Below are 9,475 nucleotides of genomic sequence, written 5' to 3' on the forward strand. Positions count from 1 at the left end.
TTGAATCTCCTTACAGGAGAGAAAGGTGGGGTATAAATCCAAAACTCTTCTTCTCTTCTAGATAGGTGCACAGTACACCATTTGGATGGTAAGTGTATACACAACCGTGGGGGAAAGTCATGATCTGCTTTTTCAAGTTACCCTGCCCTGTGTTTGCAGTGAGATCTTTCCAGTTCTATTATAATTTAAGATTCAAGGTGGGAATGGATCAGGTCATGACTGATTTCCTTTGCAGATTCTTTTCTTTCTTTTTAAAGAAAAGCTGTGGAGAATATTAGTGCAAGATCTTGGGTTATCCAACTGCTAATTCAGATTCTGATCTTTCAGTGTGACGAATAATTGTCAAAGGGAGGTGGGGCCGGAGAGCTTCTGGGACCGCAGCAATGCAGAAGGTGTGCTGGCAAAGTTGCATGAAACATCTGGAGTTCTGGGCTTTTGCTACCAAAAAGTTATGTTTTTAGTTCCCAACACTTGTGGAAATGATCTTGGCAATGTAACTGCTAATGATTCAGCCATTAAAAGAACACTTCAAGCAAAGCGATGAATAACAAACTCGTTTTTAAGAAGCTGACGTCCAGATTTGAACTTCAAAATTAGCAAGGCTATCTTGCCGCCACCACTTTTGCCAGCCTGCAGTTGCTCGTGGGCAGGAAGGGTGAACGTGGCACCTTAAGCAAAGCTCTGTTCAGCTGGCAAATCAGCCTGGAGGGTTCTGGCTTCTGCAAAATCCTGGAACGTAGCAGTTGCCACTGGAGCACACCATACATTTGTATGCATTAAGAGGTTTGAGATTGCATGCTTGTCAGTCTGCAACTGGAAGTGAATCCTTCATGATCTTCAAAGCATTTGCACACTCTGTGATATCCCCGACCCCCATCCACTCTGCACCATTATTAACTTCGTAATTCCCTGGCAGGAAGAATAGGAATAGGGTGTGTCTTCCAGCTGTGCGGTGATATCTAAGGCTGCCCCAGCAACATCAGGACACCTAGTTTTACATGGACTTCCCATTTGCCCTCTGGTTTGTGCAGTCCTCCCCCTGTATTCATCATGCCTGATTTGCGTAGCGTTTCCCTGATCTCCGCATCCTTCCACAGCGCCACTCTAGATATCTTAAGCTTTGGAGCCCCTTGCTCTCTTTCAAGGTGAATGTTCATCTGTCCATGAAACAAATGCAAATCAGTAAGAGAAAGTGATTGACTCAGTACACGGTGGGGGGAGGGGGCTCAGAAGAGCAGGAAAACCGTATATGCAAAATCCATTGCATTGCGCTGACCAATGTGATACTTCCAAGGAAAGGGGTCTTTGGGGAATCATAGCGGGGAGAGAAATATCTTGCTACCAGAGTGACTCTCTGAGCTGACAATATTATTTCCACGGAAGCAGTTTCTGTGTATATACCTGCTTTTGAGGCAGTTGCGTTGGTGCTATCAACCTATCAATTTAAAAAAAGACTCACTCTTAGGAACAACCATTATATTAAAATGACCTGTTTTTGAAAATGAACCCTGAACCCAAGAAAGAAAATTGTCTGTGTTATTGTGCTACAGAACCACCTTGACTGTCATGCTGTTATGGTAGGTCTCATAAAGAGCCTTTCCTCATAAGAGCTCTGCATACAGTCTCTCAGTGCATTTCATAGAAATTGTCTCAGATTAGCTGACATTAGCCTCACTACTCTGCAGATTAGGCGCCTTGCCTAAAGCCAAACAGCGTGCTTAAGACTTATTCTGGCCCACAGTTGAAACTTGGGCAGGAGGGGGCAAAGGGACTGGGAATCAGCACAGGCACAAGTGCCAAATGCGCCAGCAGAGGGGGAAAAGAGATTGGAGGGCTGTGCCAGCCTAACCCAGCCATCAGTGCAGCTGTAAGTGGGCTGGGGCACTCCTGGGGGCACAACAGACCATAGTTGGCTCTTGGACTTAACCAGCCTAAAAGGGTGTTTTGGCCTAAGGGGGCTTTTGGGACAACTGGGGGTCTTCCGGCTCCATGATGCCTTGTCACACTGCCTCAAGTCCCCAGCTGCCCAAGCCCTCTGTATTGGGCTCACTACATTATGTCAACTCCCAATTCTTGTCTTCAATCACACCAAAGCATGCCATCTGTATACCTGTGATACTTCAGCAAGGAAGCAAAATAATTCAAATATGTGTTTTGTCCCAGGTCATCAGTATTTCTAGCACTATGGTCCAAGTGCAAACATTAAAAAGTGGTTGAGTAACTTGATTTATAGTGCAATCCCAATCGATGTTACTGTAGTTTGTGCCCCCCTGAAACCAATGAGCATAGTCTGGAATAACTCTTCATAGGATTGCACTATTCAGTGCTTTGATTCAGTTTACCTGACAAAGGAAGATTTGACTCTTGAAAGCTCACACCCTGAAAATCTTGTCAGTGTTTAAGGTGCCACTGGATATAGATCTTGCTCTTTGATTCAGTATAAATATCTTTCATGCAGAATAACATAATTCTTTTGCCTGTAATGTAACTATAAAATCAACATAACTATTTAATCTGAGGAAAAACATGTCATCGTTTTGAACCACTTTTTTTTCACGTAGTAGACTGAAAGAAGAGAGATGAGCACAGAAGGTCTCAGTTCGATCGACCTTCCGGAATCTTAGCTTGTTTCCCATGTTTTTTTAAAGAAAGACACAGGAAGGTGGCCAATGGCTACATACAGAAGTCAAAGGCATTTCCTTACCTATGAATAATTAATGACATACAACCAGATCAAGGATTGCTGGTTTGGCTTCTGAAGAGTTTTCCCCTTTCCTTTCAGAAGGTACCATTTTCTAGAAGCTCTTCTAACCAAATGAAGAGTATTTTTAATTTACCAGTAATAAAAAATCCTATTCAGGTTTGAGCATAAGTCCTATATTCAATAGGATTCAGTTTGGCCACCTGTGATACAGAGCCCACCTTCCAAAGCAGCCATTTTCTCCACTGTCACCTGGAGATCAGAGGAGGCAGGTGGGGGGGGGGGCTAGGAGCAGCCTGTGTTGATTGCTCTAATGGACCAGCTTCCGGTGAGTTTATATTTTGCAGATTTTGAGCTGAATCTGAGACAGTGGCTTGCCCATAACTGATGCAGTAGGGAAGGGGATAACAGACAAGCTCTGAACTCAGAAATGTCTGCTTAGGTTAACTGGAAGATCTCCTTGTCACGGATTTTCAGCATCATCTTTAACCCATCGATAAATAATCTATTATGATTTTTATAGGATGGCAGGCAAAAAGGCTGAGCAGCTACTATGGCATCTCTGCCTGTGCTGCTGAGGCTTCTAGATGTTATGTTAGGAAGCTTTAATTCCATCTGCCTTCAGTTTCCAAACATTTGCCGAGAGACCCTCTGAGGTACATCGCTGCATGGTCCTAGAAGCTCAATTTTGGGCATTTAAGGCTAAGTGTACTCCAAAGAGGGAGCTAATTGAGATCCAAGAACAGTTAAAAAACACTTTAGCAAGAACAAGTTAGATTCTGCCCTTGATGAAGCACCACTGTTCAAAATGCAGAGTGTGCTTAATTCCCTAATAAACCATTGGTGATGTATCCATTCCCCCCACACACATACACATTATTCTTGCTGCTACAAAAACTGCCTCATCCGTGATCTGTGGAATCTGCTGTGAACTGCGAGTCACAAAGTCAAAGCACTTATATGTTGTTCCCGTGTGGGACAACAACATCCTTCCACAATGTAGAATTCAGACTTGTTGGTAAATTCCAGATAAAGCAATGCATATCCAGTTGCTGCTTCCTCCTATATGTGCCGATATGTACAATTTTCAGTATGAAAGAGATGGGAGCTTCTGGATGTTCAAACACTCCCAGGTACCAAATATTCGCACCCCCACCCCCTGCAATTGCAAAAATATGAAAATGTACACTCCACCACACAATCACTCAACACTGTGCCATGGGCAGAAACACACCTCACCATGACCTCCTCTGAAGATGCAAGCCATTGATATGGGTGAAACATTAGGAGCAAAAACTACAAGACCATGGCCACACAGCCTGAACAACCAACAATGCCTAGAAAGGCAAGATCAGTGGACTGAAAAAGTAAAACAAACGATTGGAATTTTGAAAACGAAGAGTAGAAGTAACAATCTATGATTTAGAGGGATTTTAGAAGATTTTGGGGAGTTAAGCTTAGAAGATATTTTTGTAAGCTGCTACAAGACTATTTGAAGATTCAAGGAGACTTTCCTGATATTGATCAGATATTATGAATAAATTAAACTTTTGCATTTAAGGATATTCTGGACAGATTCACACACAAGAAAACAAGAGAAAATGAGAGAATCCCCATTTAAGGAATGCAGGGAAAGGAAAGAAGGGAAAGGAATGCAGATCTTCCAATACAAAAATCTTCCAATACAAAACTGGGCAAACAGTATTTGAATTTATTTTTTTAAAAGAGTCATGGTTTATATAAATAACTTACATATAAATGTTGTAGAAAAATTAAAAGACCTAGTGGGAAAATATATAATTCTAAAGATTAGGCTCCCAAAAGGCAATATTTATACATAAGCTACAATTTATACCCCTAATAATGCAAGAGGAAAAAAAAGATTTTTTTTCCCAATCAATATTAGTCTTTCAAGAAGAAGAGATAATATTCTTCAGTGACATTAATGGGGAAATGGATCCAAAAAAGATAGCTCTACAAGAATCAAAGGAGGCAGACTTCCCAAAAATGTGTTTACTCATATGAAAATGTTATAGTTAGCAGATGCTTGGCAGACTAAAAATCCGAATACCAGTGATTATACCTTTTTCTCTGCTCGACATTAATCATATTGAAGGATGGACATATGCTGGAGAGTGTGAATATACAACCAAAGATTTTTGCAGACCACAATCCAGCAGAAGCAACTTGGCAACAAAACAGAGGCAGAAGGGGAAGGTGACAATATTTTACTACCAAAGGAAATAGTAAAGAAATGTAGAAAGGGATCAACAATGTAGCTGATATCCCTATTGCAACAATTTGGGAAACAGTAAAGCTTACATGAAAGGGAATTCAATAGTTATAGCTACAAAACAACATTTAACAGTGAGATGGCTCTATAAAATTGTGGCAATGATGCATTGCTACCTTCTTTGTGAATCAAAGCTTTATGAACTTCTTGCCACAATGATGACAATACTTTCTCTTTGTTTCATTCATGACTTTTGACACACACACCCCCTCTCTACTTCAATAATGGCAAAAAGGTTAAGGAAATGTATAACAAAATTAATCCATGAGGATCTGACAGGCTTGGTACCAAAAATATATAGAGAGGATAACATCCATTTTGTAGTTAACAGAATTGGGGAGGGGGGTGTTTATTGTTTTAGAGAAAGAAAAAAGCATTTGATAACATAGACTGGTCTTTTTGTTGGGATTTTGCAAGTGTCTGTCATAATTCAGTTATAAAAGGGTTAACTGTTTGTACATAAACAAGTTTCTGAAGTCACTGTTTATGACCTGATCTATTGATTAGCTATTGGTCAGTGAGATTGCAATTGCTTACATGTTAGTACATCTGAAGTTATAAAGTTAACTCTGTCGCCCCTTCCACACATGCAAAATAATGCATTTTCAAACCACTTTCACAACTGTTTGCAAGTGGATTTTGCTATTCCACACAGCTTTAAAGAGCACTGAAAGCAGATTGAAAGTGCATTATTCTGCATGTGCGGAATGAGCCTGTTTCTTTGTTTGAGCACACCACCACCACGACCACCACGAGCATGAGACAGCAGATCGGTACCAATAAGTAACCAATCATATAGTAATGAAGATGCGTAACAGGAAACAAATGATTTTTTAATTTTATCTCCATGTAACTCTCCCTTTATAGTTAGTAAACTCATATATAAAAAGCAACTGAGAATCTCTCTCTTCTGTTCTACTCTGCTAATACACTTTTTTACTGAAGACACCTGGGAATTTAAATTGTGGTTCAAGATTTATGAACTGGATACAACGTATTTATGCAAAACAACAAGCAAAGTCCTTAATATATAGTGTCTTAACTGCTGGATTACAAACTGAAAAAGGAACACATCAGGGATATCCATTATCTCCATTTTTATTTATTCTTGAACTAGAAGTATTGGCTACTTAGATCAGACAAGATTCCAGAATTAAAGGATTGAAAGTGGACGAAGAACAGTTTAAAATGGAAAGCTACACTAATGAAATGGTACCGACAATTTTAAACCCACAACTATCAATGCAATATATAAGGGAACACATTGAAAAATTCTGATCCCTTTCAGTCTACAAAATTAATAGGAAGAGCAGTAATAGTGCAATCCGTGTGGGGGACGACCCCTCAAGAGGCAATGTGACCCCAGTGCAGATGTAAATGCTACTTATGTCAGCACAAGGGGAATTTATTTCAGCACAGGGGGACTTATGCCAATGCTGGGAAGCCATATGGTACTGAAGGGGGCATTCGCAGGGCAGAGCCAGCTTTCATAGACTTCTTGAACCCTTTCAGGCCAGCAACTCCCCTTTTGCTGGTAACAACTTGAACCCTTTCACGCCAGCAAAATCAGTGGCGCAGCCCAATGAGCTGTATATACCATTTGTCCAGGAACGAGGCAGCATCTTCTTTGTTTGATGGCTGTGAACATTCTTCTGAAGATGCCAGCCTTAGATGTGGGTGAAACTTCAGGAGCAAAAACCACCAGACCACAGCCATACCACCTAGAAAACCCAGAACAGCCAGTCAATTCCAGTTGTGAAAGCCTTCAACAATACAAATCAGATTTAAAGTTTTACAAGATGAGAAAAAGAGAGGAGGGCTTAGTACCTAATATTAAATTATATTACAAGCAGCTGGTCTGGTTTGGATTGCAGATTGGATTAGAAACCCAGACCACAGAGAGAGAAAAAAATGGAAACAACAGACCTGGAAGAAGGACTACATAATTACTTGTGGACATACAAATCATTGGGGGGGGGGGGGGGGGGAAACAGTCCACCTCTGATTACATGGCTTCCATTTTGTATTGTATTTTTTTTCCAGACAGTCCCTCATGGATGCCATTTTCCTACCACTTTTTCCCTGCATTGCCACCAAAGCTTTTTGAAAATTTTAAAACAAATCAGTGACTGTTACAGTACTGCATCTACTTAAATTTCAAATTTTGATGAAGCTATTATAGTGTCATAAAGGGATACTATTTGTGTGGTACTTGAGCCCAACAAGTCACCACAGCAGCCATGTCTACCACAGCTACAAGAACCAATGTGGAGTCACTATGGAGCATTTGTTGGAAGCCAGTGTTAGCGAAAAGTCAAGAAAATGTCCAACCCCCACCCCCGCTCTCACATATGGAAATTCATCAACACACATGACTCACCTTTGGCAGCAGCGACGAAGCCATAAGGAAATAGCTTCAGAGTCAAAATCATCCACCTAGATTTGGATATTAGATACGTCAGCCCACTAGCCACTGCTGCAATCTGAGAATCTGACAAATTGTAACCCAAATTGAGGGATGAACAAACAGTTTTTGTGGACCAAATCTAACCTCCTGAGCTACAATTTTTCTAGCGTCCTAGCTACTTCTGCTGTTGGGCTTAGAGACAAAGTAAGCCCTTTTAAAGTGGTTAAGGGTCGTGGGTCAGTCGGAGCAAACTACTCCGGACACAACATCCTCTGCCACTAAAAGTTACCAGAAAAAAAATCTTCCCCTTCCTGGGACTGCAGGAATCCTCCTATCTAACTAAGCAGATGTGGCTGTACTACGTGCTTTGTCTTTCTATCAAATGTTGGAAAATGTCTGGCATATTCCAGCTCATAAATAAGGAAATAGGCTGATTTAAATTTTATATTCTAAGTTAGAAAGAAAAAGCAGAAAATTAGTTACACTTCAGAAACTGCCGGTTTCTGCCTTTTCCTCTTACTCAGACATTTTCCTGCTCCACTAACATTTTATGTTCAAAATTCTTGATCCCAAACTGCAGTCTCAGGTCAAATCTCTTTAGTAAATGGCACTTGGAAACACCCCCATCAAACCACTCCACTCAAGCCCCCAAACCCATTCTGTTATGTAATTTACAAATTAATACACCAAGATTTTCCTGGAGTTCATTAGATGGGAAACTGAGGCTAGCTAATAAGAAGGCAGAAAGCGCTGATAGTTATATATTGATCCATATTACAAGAAAGGCTTTTGATTTCCAAAGTAGAAGCAGAATAATATCTCTTTTTGTGTGTGTGTTATCAAGTCACAGATAACTTAATGGCAATCCCATAGGCTTTTCAAGGCAAGAGATGTTCAGGTTTGCCATTGTGTGCCTTCAAATCGCATCCCTGGTATTTCTTGGAGGTCCCCTTTCCAAATACTTGCCGGGGTCAAGGCCCAGACTGTGTGACTGGCCAAAGGTCACCCAGCAAGTTTCCATTGCAGAGTAGGGGATTCAAACTGGGGTTTCCCAGATCCTAGTCTGAGACCTTAACCACTACACCATGCTGGCCCTCAGTACCACTATTAGGGCCAAGCCTAAGTCAATCAAAAATCACTTAGATTGGATTTTAAAAATAACTAAATAAATGGAAGCAATATGGAATATTGAGCAATATGGAAAGCCCAAATCTGTAAATTTTAAGATGAAGCAGAGAAGGTGTGATGAGTCCACCTTGGGGACGCCTAACCAGGTGGAGAAGCAGCATAAAAATGTTTTTAAAAATACATAATAGAGACTTTATTATGGGAGCGAAAACATCTCCAGAGGCCGTGGCTCAGATAGAAGGACCCAGTAATTGTGCTGACATCCAGTTACAAGGCCCAGGTGGTTATGTGAGATATGAAAGATTTTTAGCTTACGCTGTGTTGATATGATATACCAACAGTAGGAATATCAGGCAATGTCATGACCAAATTCCCCTTTTCCGACCCTCTTTCTCCTGTACTGCCACCTGCTCAGAGCACCTATGATTGCTTAGTTAGCAGCAGCACCGGCGCAACGGCTGGGGGTTTGCATCCCAGGTGAGATAAGGGAGCGGCGTTCCCACTGGGGCCCTGGAGCTTCTGGGTCCTTTGGGGGAGAAGGCACCTTCAAGGGTCCCTCTCTGCTGCTGCTCCCCTGGACGGATTTAGGGAGCTCTTTATTTCCATTTGCACCCTTGCCTCCCGCTTTCCTCTGCAGTGGGGATCCTTTAGCTGGGGCGTGGGTGGCTAACCCAGACCGACCTCTCCCGGAGTGGGTCAGGGAGAGAAGCCTAGACGGGGCACGGCACCGGCCCTCTTCGCGCCCGCCGTCCTCCCCACCCTCTTCCCCGCCTCCGGCCACGGGGCGGCAGCAGCGCCTCCCCGCGTGGCCGTCGGAGGTGCCCGGGGGCGCCCCCTCGCCGCTCCCCCTCCGCCTCCCCCCTCCCGGCCGAGCGTCTTTTGGCACTTGGGATCCCAACGATGCGAGGAGGGCGGCGGAGGCGAGGTGAATAAATAACAGGAAATA

The sequence above is a fragment of the Sphaerodactylus townsendi genome, linkage group LG12 (genome assembly GCF_021028975.2).
Source record: "Sphaerodactylus townsendi isolate TG3544 linkage group LG12, MPM_Stown_v2.3, whole genome shotgun sequence".
In the NCBI taxonomy this organism is placed as follows: domain Eukaryota; kingdom Metazoa; phylum Chordata; class Lepidosauria; order Squamata; family Sphaerodactylidae; genus Sphaerodactylus; species Sphaerodactylus townsendi.